Below are 22,223 nucleotides of genomic sequence, written 5' to 3' on the forward strand. Positions count from 1 at the left end.
TGATCCCCGGTTGGTGAAATACATTTTAGAACATTTCCACAATAAGGATAATTCATTTTCTGGAAAGAAATCTGACAAAATTCAACTGGGTACAAAGTGGTGCATGAAAACATTATGTAGAAAAGTTGCAGGAATAATGGGAAGGGGCGAAGGTGGCGGCACTACTGACGGTGCTTGGAGGGCTGCCAGGGTATAGGTAGGAGTAGGGATAATGGGTACTGGAAGGAGAAGAGGTATGATGGTTAGGCAAAAGGGGAAGTTTTAGGGCTTAGGTAGGGGTAGAAATATTCGGACGTAGGTAGAGGTACTAGGGCAGAGTAAGGGGTTTTAGGCGTAAATTGCAGATAGAGGAACAAAATACCGACTGGGACGGGATACTCATGTGGGCAGGGGTAGCGGTGCTGGGGTACAGGGTGTGCTGAGTGCCTATATTTGATGGGTATTAGGGCATGAGTAGCGGTACTATAAGAACAGGGTAGAGGTAGGGACTGATGTGCCTGGATATAGCAATTTTATTGCTATTTAGGTGTGGGTTAAGGACAAAGGGTGGCTCCCCTGGAAAACAGCGCATCTGTTTAAGTTGGGGGAACTTCAGGGAACTATTTTAGTTAAGTTCACACACCTGAAGGGAGGGGCATATTATTAGAACAAGTTTCCTCTACTAGATTGTTTTCGAAACACACACACAGTGGTGGTTCCCAACTTGTGGTCCGGGGACCCCTGGGGGTCTGTGAAGCCTCCTCGGGGGGTCCGTGACTGCTTAAAAATAATACTAACAGATTAATAAATTGAATATAAATAAAGTGGGTAAGGGTACAAGTGATTTTTTTTTATGTATCATAAATGTCAAGGAATTTGAAATTGGAGGCTAAAAATTAAATTAGTATCCTTAGATCTATTCGTGAGAGCAGTGCAAGTGCATCAAAGAGAATGTAGTACGGACCACGGGTGGCTTCAATTGAATTTAGAAAAGTTCCAACGTTCCTAATAAAATTAAAATGTTTTTATTTTATTTGTTTGCAAATTAAATAAAATGTGTTGTCATCTGTGTATGTATTTGATAGAGTGCTTGTTTCTATATTTTTGGGGTTCAAATCATCAACAATGTTTATGCCTGGGCCCCCGGCTTCCAATAATGACTCAGTGGGGGAGCTCCCGGATTCCAATAAGGATTCAATGGTGGTCCACAGGTCCCAGTAATGATAAAGTGGGAGTTCACACAAGTCAAAAAGTTGGGAACCACTGACACAGAGTATGGCAGTCTGGTTACTAGCGACTCTTCTACCATCAATATCTGAAACAGGACAGATTTCTTATTTTATTTTTAACTCCGGTATAAAAAATAAATAAAAAAATAATTTAAAAAAAAAAAAAAAAAAAAATGAAAAATAAATAGATACTACTTTTTGGATGGAATAGAACAGAAATTCTAGTGTTTTTCGGCGAGCGAGGAATACGAACTGCGCTTTAGGTTTGAATGTATGTAGAGGCCCGAGGAGCCCTAATTTATGGACACTGTGAAGATGCCGAGGATAGAAAGTTTTAAAATCTAACGCGAACCTTGTACTGGACATAGTCTGGAATCAAAGTATTTTGTGTTGTTTTTTTTTTAGTTAAATATATTTGGGCAAGAGATAATATCACTCCCTCCTGCCCGACCCTGGCAAAAAATATTCCATTATCGAGGAAATGTGCGTAAAACGCGAAGTGGGGCATCACCGAGGCTTGATTCAAGCGCAGACCAGCGAGGCCGTTAATGCCGTTTCTTATCTCAGGAAAAACATTTAACAAGATCTCCTTCTGGACACCAGCGATTTATTTTGCAATCGGATAAAAAGGAAGATGACCTTTCATAAAGGTATTTTCACCACAGGAGGCCTTCAATCTGTAGACAGCGCTTCCAAGTTAAAAGCCCCTTCCCCCCTGTCACCCCACCAGGCAGAGGACACGCTTCATGCGTCCATGGGTGGTCCAAGCAGACGCTGAACAGACCTATCCCGACAGCAACCCCTGCACACTAGCCAACGAGCAGGCAGCGGTCCCAAACATCTCTCCCCAAGAGGGGGGTCCTGCCATCTGCAGCTTCCGTGCCCCCATCTTTTGGGTGCCTGGCATGCGAATGGTGCATTTGGGGGGGGGGGGGGGTGCGGGGGGGAGGGGGACTCGGCCGAAGGATGAGGTCTTCCTCCTGGGGGTCGATATGGCCCACGGCATAGTTGGGCGACTTTTGGTTGGGCGCAGAGTGGGGGTATATAACTGGACATCTTAATTCCTGGCCACCATTTTGTCAATAGGTGACACAGTGGCTGGTCCTGTCTTTGCTGGGGCTTTTTCAGAACTAGGGCTTTTAGAACTGCTCAGGTTTTGCCATTAGATGCTGGTTTGTGTCGGCGAAGCTATAATAAATAAATAAAAATTAAAAAAAAGAAGAAAAGGAAGAAAATAAATCAATAGAAAGGCAACAGTTTTCATTGCCTTACTGTTCGTCTTGACGCGTAGGATGTCGGATGAATACGTGCGGCGGGCGCTGGCCCTACTCGCGAAAGCCGGGTGCATGGACAGGGTAAAACAGGAGGCTCTTGGCCCCTTGCGCCCGGCACGGAAGGTGTCGTCTGGTGTCGCGGCAGCGGTACTGGCGTGTTTGCCACCGCGTTCGAGTCAGAAACCAGTGCAGGTGAGATGGGGCGGGCGGGTACTGGGACGGTGCATCGAGAGGGGGGCAGGGCCTTCATCTGGGGGCTCGGCGAGAGGGTTGCCGCTCAACGCAGACACGCCGGGGAAGCCGCGGCATGTCTGTCGGTCCAAGCAGGGAGCGCAGACTGCATGCGGCACCCGGAAGGGCGGTATGGGTGCGGCCTGCAAGTCGAGTGCGGGAAAACAAGGAAAGGGGAGGGGCTTGGGTGGGAATGAGAGAATAGGTTTCTCCCGGCGGACCCCTGCAGGGGCAGGGATACGCGGGGGGTGGGGGGGGGGACGAGATAGCAGCGTCCGGGCCCGTCAGGTATGCAGCGGGAGTCGCAAGTGTCTGCTTTTGAAGCTGTCATGTGTGGGGGGGCTGCGGCAGGGGTTTTTTCCGACAGCAGGGGCACATGGGCAGGAGGCTTGGGTGGATGACAAGGAACGGGATTGGGAGGAGAGTAGTATTGAGGAGGGGAGCTAGTTGAGGGATGGGAGGAAGATGAATGGTGGGCGAGCGGTAGGGGTGCTGCTAATCCTGTTAATAAGTCATTTCAGAAAGAAAAGAAGTTGCAGGTGCGGTCTGCTGGCGTAGTATTGAATGGATCTCGGCTGGAGAAGTGGAAGGCACAGGTCAGCCACTGTTGTTGTCTCCAGGTAAGGAGTCGGTTTGGCAGGGATATATGGTGTCTGTGGCAATAGAAGCTAAAGAAGGAACAGAAGGTGCGGCGCGTTTAGTAAAAGGTGTGTACGTGCTGGTTGCAGGGTTGCGACTGAGGGTGGGGCGGCTGGACTGGGAACGGGTGACAGCGCTTCACACGGTGCATCAGTAGACACAACGAACCGTGACAATCTCTCTCTGACGCACACAGGTGACAGTAAAAAAAAAGGGGATAAGGAGGAGGAGCCAGTGTCCTAACGGGTGAAGTTACCTTACATGGGCACTGCCAAGCCATTGGGGGAGCATTTGATGCAGGGAACCAAAGAGAAAATTTGGAAGGGGGAGTATATCGAGGTTCGGGAGAAGGAGGGCTCAAAAGAGGTGGAGTGGGAGCTTTCAAAAAGGCCTTAAGTGCCAGTTAATATTGAGAACTGGACGGGGCCTTTTTGATTTTCGCTAGTGTATATTGCGAGCGTTTTCCAGAGAGGTCTATGGCTGTTTTTAAGTACATGGACATAATTCGGAAGGCGCAAATCAACTACAGTGGGTATGCATGGCGACTATATGACGAGGAGTTCAAGCAAGGATGGCTGCGGACCCGGAGGTTAAGTGGGGGAAATAGATGCAGACCTTTGGCAACACACAATGGGCCCGGCAAAATTTGGTAATACCGTATTTATGGCCAGCGGGTTGCCCATTACTTACCGGCCCTTTCGGGAGCACCAGAAAGGGCCGGGCGCAGGTCAGTTGAGTCCAAATACAGCTGGCACGGGGCGAAAGGGCACGTGCTGGGACTATAACAAAGGGATATGTTTTCTGGAGTACTGTAAATTTCGCCATGAGTGCTCCAAGTGTGCAAGGCGTCACCCCCTCATCCACTGTTCCGGGCAGCAAAGCTCCACAAGCTCCAGTTCGGCACAAGGTCAGGCCTCATGGGGTGGTCAACAGTCAGGATCCGGCGGACGAGACGGACAGAGATTCAGGCAGGGTGTTACGGGAAAAGGCGCAGACTCCAGTTAACGTCAACAGACTAGCATTTTGGTTGCAGGATTATGACAGACCTTTGGATGCTGACATGCTGGTACAGGGATTTTTGCATGGGTTCCGGTTGGGCTATATGGGTCCCAGGGTGCGACGGTGGGTGGAGAACCTTTGGTCGGTGCATGGGAAGGAAGACTTGGTGCGACGCAAGCTGTAGAAGAAGGTGGGGGAAGGTCGCATGGCTGGCCCTTTTTCAGATTGGCCAATGCAGAACCTGATGGTGTCTCCTATTGGGGTGGTACTCAAGAAAGAGAAAGGGCAATTTCAATTGATTCATCATTTGTCGTGGCTGGAGGGATCGTTGGTCAATGATTTTATTCCGGCTGATGTGGCGAAAGTGTAATATGCGTCAGTCGATGTGGCCATTGATACGGTGGAGGATTTGGGGCTCGGAGCGTTGATGGCAAAGAGGGATATCAAGTCGGCCTTCAGTCTGCTCCCGGTTCACCCAGATGATTTTGAGTTGCTGGAAATCCAGTTTCAAGGAGGACCTGCGGATGTGGAACACATTTCTGGAATCATTAAACGGGATACCGCTGAAAGCCTGGCAAGACTGGGAGTGGGACGTTCAGATATCTTCCGATGCAGCAGGGTCAACAGGCTTTGGTGTTTACTGGGAGGGCCGGTGGTGTGCGGAGGAGCGGCCTCCTGAATGGAAGAATGGTAGACGCAGTATAGCCTTTTTGGAGCTTTTTCCGCTGGTGGTAGCAGCGTGCTGTGGGGGAGCACCTTGAAGCATAAACGAGTGTTGTTTCACGGTGCAGCTGGTCAACTGGCAGTCGGCACGGGAGGTCCGGGTACTTCAGTTGCTTTAGGTTTTTGTGCTACAATGCTTGAAGAATGACATTTTGTTTCGTGCGCAGCATGTTCTGGGAGTGAACAATGACATTGCGGATGCTTTGTCTCATTCACAGTGGGATCAGTTCCATGGGTTAGTCACAGGCACGGACCTGTGCAGGACGGCCATGCCAGAAGCTCTATAGAAAATAGGCACTTGAGGATGCTTCGACTGGTAATGAATTCGCTGGCGCCATCCGCGCGACAGGCATATGCGAAGGCTTGGGAGGAGTTTTAACTTACTGGTGCCTGTAGGAGAGTAAGACACGCCGATACGGTGGAGGATGTGGTCCAGTTTATTATGGCACTGATTGACAGAGGACAGTCAAGGGTCACTATAGCAGGTAAGCTAGCGGCGTTGGGTTTCGTGGTCAAACTTTTTTTGGGGATACCCACTATCAGCGGGTGAGCTCGGTCAAAGGATTTTGGAAGATTGGGCGAGGGAAGGTGGCAAGAGGCATCTGTTGTCGTTACGGTTGTAAAAGAGTTTGTCGGGTATCTTGGGGGCCGTTTGCTTTAATGACAGTGAAATACTCCTTTTTCAGATCAACATGTCTTGGTTGTTCTTTGGCACTCTCCAGGTCTCAGAGATGTTAGGCTCGCTGGGGAAGTCAGGTATGGATTGTAAGGAGGTGCATTTTAGGGGGCTATGGTGTAGCATTACGAATCAGGAGTTCAAAGACTGATCAGTCGGGATCCGGAGTGGTAGTATTTCTCAGACGATACCCAGAAGTTTCGATTTGCTCTTTGATTCTGGGACGCAAGTTTAAGAAGGAGGCTGGCGATCGGTCGGGAGCGGTGTTTACACACAGTGACGGGAGCAGGGTCACAGCATCTCAGTTGTTGGCAGTCACCCGTAAAGGGCTGGCAGCTATTGGTCAGGACGCACGTCAATTCTGGACTCATTCCTTTAGGATTGGGGTAGCTACGGAAGCGGGACAGAAGGGTTGGAACAGGGAGGAGCTGATGGCGTTGGGGAGGTGGAAGTCAGATTGTTTCAGTAGGTATGTGAGAGGGAGAAAAAAAAAAAAAAGGGAAGGGTATGGATGTTAATTTTCTGTCTTTTCCTTTGCAGGTGTGGTAGCAGGCCCGGAGGCGGATTACATTGCTATTTGGGTTGTCGAACACTCTTATCAAGTGGGCACAGCGCCAGGCACGCCAGCTGGTCATAGGGGAGAATTTGGGGTTTGATTTAGACCGGTATCATGTGCGCTGGATTGGTAAAGGGGGTATGAGGTGAGGGGAGCTATTTCCTCATCTGCAAGGGTCTTTTGTAAGGGGTCGATGTCCGGACGTGTTGTGCTTACATTTGGGGGAGAATGATTTGGTGATGAAAACGGGTCGTGATCTTTTGAAGGAGATGAAGAGGGATTTGCAAGTCATTTTGGCTCAGTGGAGCGGCTGCCATGTGGTCTTTACGGGGTTTTTTTTTCCCACTTGTGGTTTGGCAGGGAGCGAGAAAACCGGGGGGCCATTGAGAGGGTCAGGGGCAAGCTAAACAAAGAAATGAAAGGTTTTTGTCTTGAAAAAGGGATGACGTACATGGAACATAAGTATCTGCCTTTCAAGGATGTGAAGTTTTTCAGAGATGATGGGGTCCATTTAGCCTTTATGGGAATGGAGCTCTATCTTTAGCAACTCAAGGACACGTTGAGAGAGATGCTGTGCGAGGTTTAGGCGGGAGGGCAGAAAAAGTCCAGGGGTACTTTTCCTGGTGGGGGAAGAGAGCTTTCTTACAGGTAATGAAACACGTGCGGATGGTGAAGCTGGAAGGACAATTTAGGTATTAAGGGGGGGGAGAAGCAGTAGGTCACGACAGACAGGCAGGGAGCTTGACATTAGCGTTCAGGAGTAGAAGAAGCGGGTATGACAGAGAATAGGTAGACATGAGTGGAGAAAGGGAAGGCAGGATAAGGTTATAGGGAGGGGGGAGGACATGTTAGGAGAGGGGGGGGGGAGGATAACTTGGATAGGTGTTTCAATGTCTAGTGAGGTTTTAGTTTTGTAAGGCAGAGGCCAAGGTTTACAAGATTGTAAATGCACCTGTTCCAATAAAAGCGCCCTTTTTCCACACAGCAACGGTGTAATTCCCTCCTCTCCAATGACCACTCGAGGAGACTCGCACACCCAGACCACCTAACTAGTTGTGTTGTGGATAAAGTAATCACCTCTCCTTTCTACACCCCAAATCCAATAGATACATGATTTGGTTACTTCCTATTGAGACCTCAAAGCTTCAGCCTGTGAGCTAGGTATGTACACAGAAACACCTGGGTCTCAAGTAGACAGGTGCATACATAGTGCAGTGGTTTGCTGGGGGGGGGGGGGGGGTAGGATGCTCCAACCCCTGCCATGTATCAATTATTTCTAGGGCGCCCAGAAACGTAGAGAAAAAACTTTGTGTTCAAGAGACGCCCACAAATATGGAAGGAGGTTTATTGGACTGAACTGGACACAACTCAATTAGCAAATCACAGCAATAAAGACACAAAGGTCCTAATTCACAACGGTAAACACACGCTTTCCCTCACTTGCATATTTGCTCCTGTGGGAACACACTCTACGGCGGTGTCACCAGGCAATGCGCTGAAAGACTAGGAACCATCCAGAACTCGGCAATCAAATTCATTCTCAACCACTCACACAGGGTTGACACCACACCACACCCCAGGGAGCCCCACTGCCTCCCAATACACAAACTGTTTAAGGGTCTTCACAAACACGTTCAAAGCTTCTAACAACTTAGACCCCACCTACGTCCGCCAACCACCAAGACACCTCCACTCCGCAGGACTCCTACTCGTACACACTCCACAGAGAGAACCGGATCAGGAGGACGGGCATTCTTGCATCTTGCTCCTAAAGCATGGAACAATATCCGACCTCCTATCAGTGCCACCTCCCATCTCCTTTATGTCCACAAGAAGCTGAAGACCTGGCTTTTCAATTACTATCTGTCACAGGCAGACGGCATGCGCACACACACCTGCTCAGTGCCAGGATAGCCTGACCAACGAAGGTGCACTTTACAAACATTTTAACACAACATTAAATGCAAGGGGCGTGCCACTACAAAAAAAGGGCAAGATTACTGCATTCCACAAAAACTAAAGTTCAAAGTAAAAACAATTCTACAGTTACTACATCCCAAAGGTTGTCAAAACAGACTCAAATGTCCTTTACCACATTCGAGCACCTCACATGGCCACCACTGGTACTGCAACACGCTCCCATAGAAAAGAATGGAGACACAAAATTAAGCAAACAGCCTTTAGGAACTAGTGTTAAATTAGTTTGATCTGTCCTGGGAGACGGGACGATTGCTGTCTGCGCCCTAGTTTTAGGGGGTCAGAGCATTCAGCTTACTAGATGGGCTTTACCAATTTATGTGACGTCACTTGAGCTGAAGAATGCCTCAGCCACGAGCCGGATGCAGGCAAATGATCTTTGAATTCCAAACTTGTGATGGTTTTACACCTCAGATTATAATAAAGGCAGAGAAGCACTCTAAGCCCTGGCACTGGAATTGTGGAACTCCCTGATGCAGAAGTTGTGTCTCACTTTCATTCCAGGAAGAGAATTAACTTAATTATTTTTACACCGCAAGAAATAAGCCTTATCGGCTTTATTGTGCCAACAGGCCTCAAAAAGTTGGTGTTAAACTTTATAAACTCTGTTTCACCTTCCTAAATGCAAGAGCATCACTTGTCATGTGACCGACTACAGCAATGTACATTACAGAGGGAGAGCATGACTAAAGCTAAATATACAGCATCACTACAAACCAGTCCTCTGGACAGGGTATTTTAATATAAATCCGAGAACAGAGCACCTCTACAGAGATCTGCAGGAAACAAGTTTGTCTCCCAAGAGAGGCAAGGTGGATACATTAAGATCTAATGGATCAGGTTATGTAACCTGGTATTTTAGAACCAACATTACCATGTCGCGACCAATAATGCAAATTCAGAAGTACATTCAAGGTATAGTGCGCAAGGCCTGCTGAGGCAAAGACCCAAAATAGCTGGAAAAAAAAAAAAAAAGAGAAGAAGAAGAATGCACCAGCCAGGAGAGTAAGGTCAGGCAGACTCCTATTGATCTACTGGTAGAAACATCAAAGTCCAGTTCCAGCACCTAAAGCCAATGACCTCTCGCTATGCAACACGCTGGACCACAGCCTAAAAATACAAACTAGCCGCTGTTCAAGAATCAGCCATAATGCCACCTACTCAAACAAACTCTCATTCAGTAGCGAAATACTCAATGGAACACTAGGTTGACCTGGCTCAATACCAGGCATTGTACAGACAAGCCAGCCATGCACTTCCTGCATCCTGTCATATCTGGATCCAGTTCTCCAATCAATCAGTCTCAACATACATCAACGCTGCGTGCCAATGGCACATAGAACGATGTAAGTTAGTATTAAAAAGGATCTTCCATGTAACCTCAAGGTGCTCCGTTGCCTCTTCATGAATGTCAGAGATGCAACAAAGCTGGTGGTCTCTGGGGAATTTTGCTTCACACACTTTCAATTAGCAAAAGTACAAGAATTTCATGATGTGAGCTTTCAAAGGGCTTGTCCCTCTAAGTGCCCAGGACACATTCGTCGAGCTGACTCTTAGATGCTTGTTCGACAGCTTCCTTGAAAGGAAGGTTCTACCTGCGAGCAGACAACGAGGTCACCTGTTCCAAGACAACAGTCTTGTTCTCATGTGTTAGTTCATAATAAGTGGGTTGGTTAAACACTTGTGGAGTGTTGTAGTATCTGGGGCGCTGACGCACTAGTGGAGAACAGCAGTATCCAATAGAGGTGGAACGACCTCCCTCAACACAGCTTGGCTCTTCCGATAAGCACCTTTGGGACCACAAAACTACACACATGCCCAAGCGCCTGAACACCCTCTCTCTATTGCTAAACAAATCAAACACAACAGGTGGTGCCAGGTAACCACTAAATAATTCAGGTTTCATAGAATGGGTCTCACTCCTACCCACCACTTTCTCGCCCCAACAAATCTGAGATCCGGAGAGGTCAACAAAAGTGAAGCTGCGGTGACCTTAAATTATAGGGGTGGGTGAAGAATTTTGTTCCGCCAGAGGACTTTTGCTAGCTCTGTGCAGAGTTCAGAAAAACTCTGCGACACGGAGTAGAGTTTTTTTCTTTTTTTATCTTGGGTGGCTCACCGATGTTAAATTGGCAAACGAGAGGTCACTATGTCGGGGAGCGAGATTTCTGAACACTGGCAGTCGCAGCAGGTCACTACCGCATGCGTTGAGAAAGCTACCGCTCGAGTAGAAACATACTTGAGCGGCAGAAAGAAGTTAGCACCCTCTGGCACTCTGCGTGATGCCATCTGCGACGATTTTACGTGCGGAAGAAACTCCTGGTGCTGAACAGCAGCCCGACTTACCCAAAGTCCGTAGCTCGCAGAACTCCATGTAGTGCGGCAGAGTTTTTTCAGCACTTTGCAGAGCTACGCGTAGAAGAACTCCACAAACGCTGCTCAGGCCTCCTTAATTGCAGCTTCTTGTACCCAAAGATGTAAAGCTATTAAAATACAAGCAAACTAAAAAGTATATTTAGTTAACATGGCTTTACTTAAGCTACTTTAAAAAAGTTAAGCTCCTGGATACTTCATTGTTGCTTTGTAAGCTCAGAATTAGATTGCCAGAGATACCAATATGCCGCATTTCAGGTGTGAGCAGTTCATGCCCATTGCATTCTGGGAGTTGCAGTTTTCCGCAAGTACTAGTAGCCAGTGCTTAAATTTTTTTTTTTTTTTTTAAACACACAACATAAGTAACAGGGCACTCACTCATCAGGCGCCCACTGCAGCCTACACCCACCACCCAGCCAAAGTACAAACAAACCTTCACACCCCTACGAGCGGAACACTTCCCACTATGCCAAGCCCATAAAGCTATAGGAATGGGTAAGGTGGCAGGTCGTACTCATTTTTAATGTATATTGAATTAACAAACATCTGTTGTTGTGCTAATCTCTAAGTAAGACAAGTGTCGGTGTTAGGAATGAGGTGCCGGTGCCAAGCACCAGAAACCACCGACTCAAATTAAGCCCTGCCAGTCGCAAAGGGTGTGCATTGCGTGGGGCTTCGGCACGTGCAGCGAGCGAATCCGAGGCAGCAATGGATTAAACTGGGGCTCTCCTCCTCAACAGTGGGGCTCAAAAACGCTATTTTTTGTAGTCTGGCCTCCACTGGGCCGGGCAGTGTCGGCAGAACCCTATAAACCAGCACATTGAACGAATGATTACAATTAATTCCACTTTTAAGGGGGCTCCACTCACCTGATGCCGCTCGGGGTGACTTGGGGGCCCAGAGATCAGAATGTAGCCCCGGCTTGTGAACACTGAGGCTCCAGCCCGCTCCGCCGAGGCGGGTCCATCTGCAGAAGTATTTAACACCCGGGGGTAGAATTTCGGCCTGGCTGGCGGCCGTCCACCCCGTGCCTCCGCCACACCCCCGACGGGGGCAGGTCATGCGCTCACAATACCCAGATCTGGGCACTTCTGCAGGGAGCACGTGCCCCTCTGGCCCCAGAAGATCACATACATGGGTCAAAAAAGGAAGCGGACCCGTCACCAGCGGCGTACATGGGCATAAGAGGGGTGGTGGGAGAAAACTGATGCCAGGGGGCAATAGCGGCCGCCCCCCTCAGACCCAGCCCAGGTGAACCCCGCAAATACATAAAAAGTAAATATTGCACCGAAAGCTCCCCCCTGCCCCACCCCCGGTGTGGCGAAGGCTGCAGGCAGTAAGACGGGGGCGGCGCCCCAGTAACCTAGATGTACCCCCCCCTGGGCAGGCACACTCCTCAGATGGTCCTCCGGGAGTGATGCGGGCGGGGGCGCTCCCGGAAGCGCAGCAAAGTGACACCAAGTGATGGGGAGTTTGGGCGGTGAAATAACAGATGCACGGGGGCACTGCTGCCCCGACTCCGGAGGCTGCGAGGAACCGGGGGGTGCAGAGGGCCCCAAGAAGTCCGAGTGGATGGGGCAACCTGTGCTGACCCCGCACATGAGGGAATGGGGATACTGGCAACGCGGGTCAGGCGAGGACTAGCCGGGTCCTGCACTTACAGGAGTGAGTGTGTGTGTGTGTGGGGGGGGGGGGGGGGGGGGGCGAGAGAGTGAGTGAGTTTTTTGTTGTTGCTTGAAATGGAAAAAATAAATCTGCTTGTGCCAGTACTCTCCAATTGAAAGTATTACGTTTTTCTTGAGATGTCCCGTTACAAACCCTCTCAAAATAAAAATAAGTGCCGGTACTCAGTACCGGCCCATTTAAAGCAGTGTTGTGTGTATAAACTCGTGTGTGGGAAAATTAGTGCTGTCAGAGAGAATGTCCGGGAGAGAGAGAGAGAATTGTTACCGTTTGAGAAAACCTGCGACTGTGCGACAGAAAATCTGTACAAATGCGTGTGAGAATGTGTGATTGGGTGTAAAAGAGGAAACACGTGTTCAGGGCCGGCTTTAGCGCTGGTGGTACCACAATGTTTGTTGCCCCCCCCCCACTCCCTGTTACCACCTCTGTCACGGATTCCCGAACGTGCACCCTCTAACAGTTCCTCTCAAGTCTCCATAGCCACGACTCTCGGATGCATGTAATTTGTTGTATAGCGCCACTCATACCAGTTACATCACACGCATTACACGGATACATGCGTAAATCGGCGTATAGGACATCTTACATAAGACAGAGGACACGCTGTAGGAGTCACATGTCACCCATACTGGTAGGCGATGTACTTTAGGCTGCTTGGTCTGGAGAAGCACAATTAATAATTAACACCATGGTTGGGGCATCTGTTTAATATTAAGAATTGATTTCTGCCCATAGGAACCCATTTCACAAGGTAAAGGATAATGAAAGGGGGGGAAAGAGGTCGTACTTTGCAGTTTGCATGCAGCTCTTTGAAGACAGTTAATAGCTCACTTTCTATATTAGAATTTTAGCTTATAAACTGCAAATAAAAGGATCTCTGACAAAGGCAGTAACCCACTGATCTATTTCGATTATACGCACTGAGTGATCTGCATGGTACACGTTCTTTGCAGCAGGCACATTATTCCTCTGTGCTACCTTAGATAAGCCAACACTTCCACTAGACAAAACTCAGATCCCTCTCCGGGAAGAACATTTAATCACCGGAGCGGACATTTTTATGGTTGCCTGAAAATTGCTGAAGGCAAGAAAGGCGACAACAGGTTCTTTTAGAACCATAATGTATTTACAAACAAGGCGCCCCCGCGGAAAGTCGGCGCCCAGTGCGGTGGCACAGGTCGCACCGCCCTAGGGCCGGCCCTGCACGTGTTCGAGTGAACTGCTCTTTACGTAAGGATACCTCTAGCTCGCAGTGGAAGGAAGCCTGGATGTGAGAGCCAAGCCCGAGCTATTTATGGAGGGGAGGCAAGTCCTGCAACTTAGAGAAGCCTGCTGGAAGGGGGAGGGGCGGACGTGTGCCGTGAAACATCCCGATGTGCGTTCTCCTACCCGGGTGTCTGTAGCAAGTTCAGCATTTATGTGCACACGAGGAGGGGGCGTTTCAGGATACCAGCATCCAGGAAATACAAATGCAAACGGCATACCGGTGCTGTGCTGTGGGGGAGGGGCACACCGCTATGCACAGGAGGCCTTGTGTGCATTAGCCCTGACTGCAAATTAGATTATATGCACAAGAGAAAACAAAAAAAACGTGGTTCATTTGCATACTCTATTCCTTCCCAGAATCAATTTCTCCATAGCACTTTTTTGGAGATGGAAATGTTCTAGATTCTGGGATTATTTCAGCTACTTTACTGAGCTTCTTTAATTTTTAGGTCTGGTCGAAAAGAAGCTGTAGCTGTCCCGCCAGCCTCGTATAGCATGGGCATGTACTCGCAGATAGAGGTCCTTGGGTCAGCCCTGTTCACCCGTCTGTTTAATCAGCTGTAAATCACGTTTTTTTCCGCCTACCACATTTTATAGGAGGGGGCAAGGGGTCAGACTATTCCAGCAACGAGCTCTTCCGCGCGGTATCTCTTCTTCAGTTTCTGGAGCTCTGCGTTGAAGTTTAAAAGGGTTTCACATAAGTTATTTTTTTAAATTGTTAGCGTACTGCCATGTTTGTGTACGTTTCCTTTCCTCTTTCATTTTTGTGGCATCTGTAATAAAATATCATACTGCACCATCTAGATCGACAGGTTTAGCCAACGTTGTTTTTTTTTTTTTTTCTTTTTCACCGAGGCACCAGAAATATGTTCTCATTTACAATGTATCTACTTAACAAAGGCTTATCACAACATTTCAAAGTTCTCCTCATCAGGGAGATTTTAGTACGATGCTCAAATCTGCGATAGAGACTATGTCAAGACATTAATAATGAGTGGCGTTAAACACAGAATCTACTGCTTCTCGGCGCTGTGAGTATAAGTCAGTTTCACCTCCTAGACTGTATCGGTACAGGGGACTAGCGCCGAACAGAATTTGAGCTGGTGCAGGGCAAAACGCACACATTTCACCATAACAGACAAGTGGCTGCATGTTGTGAACCATATGGAAACAATCCCAGGTTTACGGCCACCAACCACTACATTGCATTCTGGGAACTGTATTATTTTACCACTGTAGGCATGGACTCCAAAATCTTCGCCTGGAAATTGACATTGGCCTATATGTCACCACGGGTGAAGGTGTAGGGCATGGCATAGCTATGGCAACAGGCGCAAGAGCCCACTGAGCTGCCAATATTTCAGACCATAAATCCGAATAAAACAATAACTGCTTTTAACCGTTCAAGTCACCTCGAAGGTGAGGTCACCACGACTGAAAAATCTTAAAGTCATTCAGTGTTTAATCCAATGGTCAATGAATATTTATGAATAATCAACTGCGTTAAGATTGTTTGTGGTACTTACAGGAGAGGAGGCAATCCTCGCGCAGTTACACGGACATCACCGTAAACCTTACAACAAGCTCCTTAGAAAGGAACAGAACAGAAAAAAAATCCAAAAGTAGCGCCGTCGCAGAGTTAGCGCCTCGATAACGGCACACGTGAGCAGACGTGCATGAGAGGTGCGTTCACCCTCTACTCCGGGATGGAGCTCAGCGCAGAGATGCGGAAAAGTGTTCCAAAACTTCTTAAACCCGACCCATTTTATTGCATCTTGTTGGGGATAAAAAATCCCAAAGTTCAGAGTCGGCAACAGGAGAACTCGAGCGCCAAAACCCAAAGCGGCGCTCGGTGAACGGAGCCCCCGAAATCCCAAATACTGGAGCCTGAGTGAACGCGGGAACCGCCGCCTGGAAGCAGAGAAAGAACAGAGCGAAGTTTGCTTGGCAGAGTCCGTCCCTCCCCTTTAATTGCGCTTTTTTCTGCAACAAAGGATGCACTTAAAGGGACAGTGCACCGCAGAGCGCACGGTGCGCCGAAGGGCTCGGGTGGCCGGCTGGGCACGGTAATTCGCAGACTCCCGGGCTGTGTTTGCGGTGGTGCCCTCGGCGCCGTGGCCAGTGTCTGGGAGCTGAACCGAGGGAGATGCGGGTCGGAAAGGGAAAGCACCCTTTCACCCAACTCAGCAGTGAATTGTAAAACAAACACGTGTCCCTAAACAGGGCACGACCCCCCCCCCCTGCCCCAGTTACCCACGAAGCCACATTGGGACTTTCTCCGGCTGCACACTTACCAGCGGGCCCTATTTTTATTAAGCTTCATAGCGCTTTGCTGCCACTTGTTCAAAATAGGGGCCCCTTGTCTGATTGCTCTAGGGTTTCTCGTGGTCTGAAGTCCCGGTAGTCCGGACCGGGCATCCCCAGTGTGGATTCCAGCCAGGTCCTGGTGGTCCAGTGTAGGTGTTCGAAAGGTTTCGTTTAGCCCTGAATATGTGCTGTATTGGTGAAGCAGATGTGGTCAGTTGTTGGAGAGGTGTAGCCCGAGTGTCCAGTGTGTCGCTGAAGTCCAGGTGGCCTGGGTGTCCTTGTCAGAGGGGTGTAGTCTGGCTGTGTGGTGTATTCTAGCGCAGTCCTGGTGGTCCGGTGTCAGTAGGTGTAGCCCTGGCTGTGCAGTGTATTCCAGACGTCCTGGTTCTAAAGCCAGAGAGGTGTAGCCCTGTTGTGCAGTGTATTGCTGAAGTCCTGGTGGTCTGGTGTCAGTAGGTGTAGCCCTGGCGGTGTGGTGTATTCCAGACGTCCTGGTGCCTGGTTCTTGTGTCAGAGAGGTGTAGCCCTGCTGTGCAGTGTATTGCTGAAGTCCTGGTGGTCTGGTGTCAGTAGGTGTAGCCCTGGCGGTGTGGTGTATTCCAGACGTCCTGGTGCCTGGTTCTTGTGTCAGAGAGGTGTAGCCCTGCTGTGCAGTGTATTGCTGAAGTCCTGGTGGTCCGGTGTCAGTAAGGTGTAGCCTGGCGGTGTGGTGTATTCCAGACGTCCTAGTGCCTGGTTCTAGTGTCAGAGAGGTGTAGCCCTGCTGTGCAGTGTATTGCTGAAGTCCTGGTGGTCTGGTGTCAGTAGGTGTAGCCCTGGCGGTGTGGTGTATTCCAGACGTCCTGGTTCTAGTGCCAGAGAGGTGTAGCCATGCTGTGCAGTGTACTGCTGAAGTCCTGGTGGTCTGGTGTCAGTAGGTGTAGCCCTGGCGGTGTGGTGTATTCCAGACGTCCTGGTGCCTGGTTCTAGTGCCAGAGAGGTGTAGCCCTGCTGTGCAGTGTATTGCTGAAGTCCTGGTGGCCCGGTGTCAGTAGGTGTAGCCCTGGCGGTGTGGTGTATTTCAGACGTCCTGGTGCCTGGTCCTAGTGCCAGAGAGGTGTAGCCCTGCTGTGCAGTGTATTGCTGAAGTCCTGGTGGTCTGGTGTCAGTAAGGTGTAGCCTTGGCTGTGTGGTGTATTCTAGCGCAGTCCCGGTGCTCCAGTGTCAGTAGGTGTGCCCTGGCTGTGTGGTGTATTCCAGACGTCCTGGTGCCTGGTTCTAGTGCCAGAGAGGTGTAGCCCTGGCTGTGCGGTGCATTGCAGACATCCTGGTGGCCGCTGCCAGAGCCAGTAAGGTATAGTCCTGAATGTCTGGTGTATTACTGATGTTCTGGTGGCCCAGTGTCAGTGACTGAGTGGTGTAGCCCTGGCTGTGTGGTGTATTACTGATGTTCTGGTGGCCCAGTGTCAGTGACTGAGTGGTGTAGCCCTGGCTGGGTGGTGTATTTCAGACGTCCTGGTGCCTGGTTCTAGTGCCAGAGAGGTGTAGCCCTGCTGTGCAGTGTATTGCTGAAGTCCTGGTGGTCTGGTGTCAGTAGGTGTAGCCCTGGCGGTGTGGTGTATTCCAGACGTCCTGGTGCCTGGTTCTAATGCCAGAGAGGTGTAGCCCTGCTGTGCAGTGTACTGCTGAAGTCCTGGTGGTCTGGTGTCAGTAGGTGTAGCCCTGGCGGTGTGGTGTATTCCAGACGTCCTGGTGCCTGGGTCTAGTGTCAGAGAGGTGTAGCCCTGCTGTGCAGTGTATTGCTGAAGTCCTGGTGGTCTGGTGTCAGTAAGGTGTAGCCCTGGCTGGGTGGTGTATTTCAGACGTCCTGGTGCCTGGTTCTAGTGCCAGAGAGGTGTAGCCCTGAGTCCTCAATGTATTGCCGATGCCTGGGTGGTCTGCTGTCCTTGTCAGAGGGGTGTAGCCCTGGCTGTGTGGTGTATTCTAGCGCAGTCCTGGTGGTCCACTGTCAGTAGGTGTAGCCTGGCTGCGTGGTGTATTCTAGCGCAGTCCTGGTGCTCCAGTGTCAGTAGGTGTAGCCTGGCTGTGTGGTGTATTCTAGCGCAGTCCTGGTGCTCCACTGTCAGTAGGTGTAGCCTGGCTGTGTGGTGTATTCTAGCGCAGTCCTGGTGCTCCGGTGTCAGTAGGTGTAGCCCTGGCTGTGTGGTGTATTCTAGCGCAGTCCTGGTGCTCCAGTGTCAGTAGGTGTAGCCCTGGCTGTGTGGTGCATTGCAGACATCCTGGTGGCCGCTGCCAGAGCCAGTAAGGTATAGTCCTGAATGTCTGGTGTATTACTGATATTCTGGTGGCCCAGTGTCGGTGATTGAGTGGTGTAGCCCTGGCTGTGTGGTGTATTACTGAAGTCCTGGTGTCAGAGACGTACAGCCCTCATTGTCTAGAGAGGTGTAGCCAGGGCCGGCTTTAGGGCAGTGCGACTGGTGCAGCCGCGCTCGGCGCTGACCTGGCACGGGGTGGGGGAAGCTGTGCCTAGCAATAACTTATGATCTAATAACAGCTGCTGTAGAGTTCCTTGTGTGTCCAGCTTTTCAGCTTTCACCCAGCAATAAAAAAAATCAAGATAACTCTTGTGATAGCTGAGTGAATTTCAGCTTTTTTCACAGAGACCCTTTTTTTTACAGCAGTTCATAATATGCAACCCTGAAGTAGAACAGTGAAAGTGATGAACTGTCATCAAAGCGCTGCATGCAAACTGCATAAAAGAGTTTAGGACATTATTTTTTTTCCACCAGTCTTTCATTATCTATTCCTAAGTTGCTAAAAATGATTTGTTTGGGTTGATACACATTCTTATTATTAAATCCAGCCTTTACCAGTACTTTAAACAAAATGTATGTGGGGAGAGCGTCTGTGGAGAGATGAGAGGCACATTTGCCAGGTGGTAGTGAGGAAATCCGAGGAGGAGGTCAAAGGGGCGGGGAGGTGCCCAACTGTCGCACCTGGCCCCCCCAGCGCTAGAGCTGGCCCTGGGTGTAGCCCTGAGTATTCAGTGCTTTGTGGAAACCGGGTGGTCTGGTGTCCTTGTGAAAGTGGGGTCTCGCCATCAATCCCACTCACTCGTGGTGGAACTTTTCTGCTAGAAACCAAGTCCTACAAAGAAGTCCAGTTACAACAAGCAGATGAGATGGCCGAGGTCTTAGGAGAAGGGAGCTAGCAGTAACACAGAGGCCTGAGCAGGAACAGATGGACCTTGACGGCAGTATTAATGCTGGAAGTAAGGAGATGGCCCGCAACCTGGGTGGGAGACATTCCAGATGATGGTGCAAAATAAGTGGAACCCTCAGAACCAGGTTGTACCCCAGAGAGGTTGAGTGTCACCCTTGAGTGATCACCTTGGAGTGGTCAGAGACCCATTCAAGAAATCTTCAAAATCTGACTACAGTGTTCCATTTATTGTGTGTACTCCATATTAGTGGTAGTAGTTCTTAACCTTTACTTCTGGGACCCCTGGGGGATGCAAAGCCTACTCAGGTGGTCTGCGACTGTGTTACCCAATTAAATAATATTGAAATTAATACATTTAAATTTAAGTATAGACAAATGAAGAAGCAAAATTGAAATGATTGACTGTGAATTAATATAAATATTTCAAAATTTGAACCTTTGTTTGGTGTGCACATGTTTTTTGTAATTTTGTGTATTGTTTTGAAGTTCAAATTATAGAAATTGCTTAGGCCAGGGGTCCTCATCTTCCAATACTGACTCAGTGGTGGTCCCTGTATTTCAAGAAATGATTCAGTGGGGGTCCCCGGATTCCAGTAATGATCCCGTAGGGAGGGGGAGGGGGGGGGGCAGCGGGAGGCAAAGAAGTGAAAAGTTTGAGAACCACTGCTCCAGATCCAAGGCTGAAATTCATAGATGTAGCTAAGCAACTGATCCTATGATTCAGGGTCTGCCACGAGACCAAGGAAAATGTGTCAAGTCTCCTCAGCACCATATCTAGGATGTTTTCACATCAGGCTATTGTCACTGAACAGACACATAGATTGCACAGCAAATAGATGTTTGTGCAACAGCAATGCAGTGCCATGATCTGCCCGCTGCACTGTTAGTAAAAAACAATTCTCTAATTTCTGTGCCAGGTTTAAGGCATGCAATTTACTAAATGTAATTTAGCCCGATGAGGGTCACATCTGTAATCAGATCTGTGCTACCTATTTTAGGACGTTTGAGACATGGTATTTTTGTACCTGGTCCAGTTGCAGTGGCCTAATGCTGGCAATGAGATGCATACTTTGGCTCCTTTGCCACCTGCAGCGGTTTAAGTTGACCTAACACCGTGGGATGCCATGTGTTGCTTCACTTTAAAGCAGGCCCTCGCAGAAACCGGGAACATTGAAGGGAGATGCACTGGTAGGGATGCTGGACCACTTGTTAGTAAATAGGACAAAACACAATTGTCCTCTTCGAGAAAGGGACTGGGCTCACTTTAAAGTGGGATCAGCCAAAGCAGTTTGACAGAGGTACAGCTGGGAGGTGAATTAAAGCGCCCTGGTTTCAGCCATCTTGAAATTGAAGAGCAATGCACACTTGGATAATTCAGTCCTGCCAAGTTTCCCAGGTCCACCAGTGATGTGTTGCTCCGGTCCAGATTTTTTCTTTGAATTCTGGGACTTGTTGCCATGTTTCTTCCATTATAAAACAGGACTACAAGTCCCAGAATCCAAAGGAACAAAAAACTGGACTGGAGCAGCACATCACACATGGAACTGGTAAACTTGGCAGCTAAATTGTGTTGCAAACTGAAACAAAAACTGCAACACTTAGGACTAAACATAGGAATGGTGGGGGGGGGGGGGGGGGGGGGGGTCCGTGAGAGCTTTCCACAGACTGATTTAGGGTCACCAAGTTGCATGCTAGCTCCATTTTAGAGAGCCCCTCTTTGACCTATTTCACTTGTAACACTAGAGATTAGGGAACAGCTCTGCACACTGCAAGAAGGACGTATAATGACTAAGGGAATGTCGGACGGCTGCATTCCTCCCAGTGTGAATGATGTCTGCTCTCAGCAAGTTTTTAGAATCAAAGAAGCCAGAACGTAGGTATTCCAAGTATTCTAAGTCATTCTTCACACATGTTCCAACCTCAGACGTGTAGGGTGACTACCCCACCCCAGGTCATTACATATACTGCCTCCAGTCTTAGACCGGTCAGAGATACCTGAAATGATTCATTTCAGGTGTGTTAGTTTGACTAGTTTAATAGAAGCAAAACTACATTACCCAGAATGCACTAGACTATCGCAGAAAAAGTCTAGGACTGGATGCGGTGTCCGTGATGACCCGGAAGGAGGTGATAACCCTACAGACATCATTATGGCTTGCAGTGTCTAGAATTATTTTTACAGCTTTGCTCCTTCACACCTGTTGAAAGAAATTCCGTCTCACATTTTCTGTTGAGTCTAAAAGTGATTATTGCAAATGTTATAGACTGCGATTTACTGAAATTATTAACAAGGAGATGCTCTGCACCTCCCCTATGGAGCCAGTCCCCCAACAACAGGTAGAGTAATAATATATACTTTATGACACGCTTGGCTTTTAGTATCGATCACATGTGATATTTCCTCTAAGAGAAAAGGGCTTGCCTACAGAGCTCATGAGAACTAGTAGACGGACTTCAAAAGTGTCAAAAAAGTAAACCGTTTTGGCTGAGCAAGCTAGTTTTCAAGTCTTGGTTGCAGGGACTCAGCACATCCCACAGCTCCTAGAGGCGCACATCAAGTTGACTAGGATAGCGTCACAAGAAAATATGGTTACACTCACGCTAAGGCAGGCAGTATCTATTTCAATTAGTACTACGCAGCTTTCTCAGAGGTTTTTAACTTGTGTTGTCCTGGTGTGGCTGATACAAGAACTGTCTTATGCTCAAATAGAAAGTATCACTTTCACGCCTTATGCAAATATCTCACTTAGTTGTACTGAGTTCCTGTTTCAGAGTCTCCCCCCCCCAATATGTTATTTTCAGCAGTTTCAACCAGCATTTGCCACCAACTTGTAAAAACTACTGTGTTTCTGCATCTGAGTAAAACCAATCTGACTTTCTGTATTGGATAAAGTTTTCCACAGCTTCACAGACACCGGTAAATTCTTGTTCTCCTGTCTCTCCATCTCCTCACTTTCACCAGCCAAAGGACAATAGCTTTTATAGATTTTGTCTCTTTCTATTCTATGAAATATTCTCATTTTGAAAGTCCAGTCCTAAGGGTGAAGCCTTTATGGTCGAAAGGAATTAGCCTGTTGAACTCATTAGTGGACTATTTTTAAACCTAGAAA

The 22,223-nt window shown here is 48.7% G+C and overlaps 1 protein-coding gene across 2 annotated transcripts in view; it reads right to left on the reverse strand.

Annotated features, from left to right (window-relative positions):
* PRR5L (proline rich 5 like) overlaps positions 1–15,736 on the reverse strand; it is a 183,417-nt gene extending 167,681 nt beyond the window's left edge. Inside the window, exon 1 of one of the 2 annotated variants that reach the window (XM_069221822.1) lies at positions 15,132–15,736. The gene's annotated coding sequence lies outside the window, so the exon portion shown is untranslated. Of the gene's footprint in view, positions 1–11,525; positions 11,692–15,131 lie in introns of those variants that run through there. The other variant, XM_069221823.1, reaches the window with a different exon arrangement.
* Between the last annotated feature and the right edge of the window lie 6,487 nt (positions 15,737–22,223).

Source organism: Pleurodeles waltl, chromosome 3_1 (genome assembly GCF_031143425.1).
Source record: "Pleurodeles waltl isolate 20211129_DDA chromosome 3_1, aPleWal1.hap1.20221129, whole genome shotgun sequence".
Lineage (NCBI taxonomy): Eukaryota > Metazoa > Chordata > Amphibia > Caudata > Salamandridae > Pleurodeles > Pleurodeles waltl.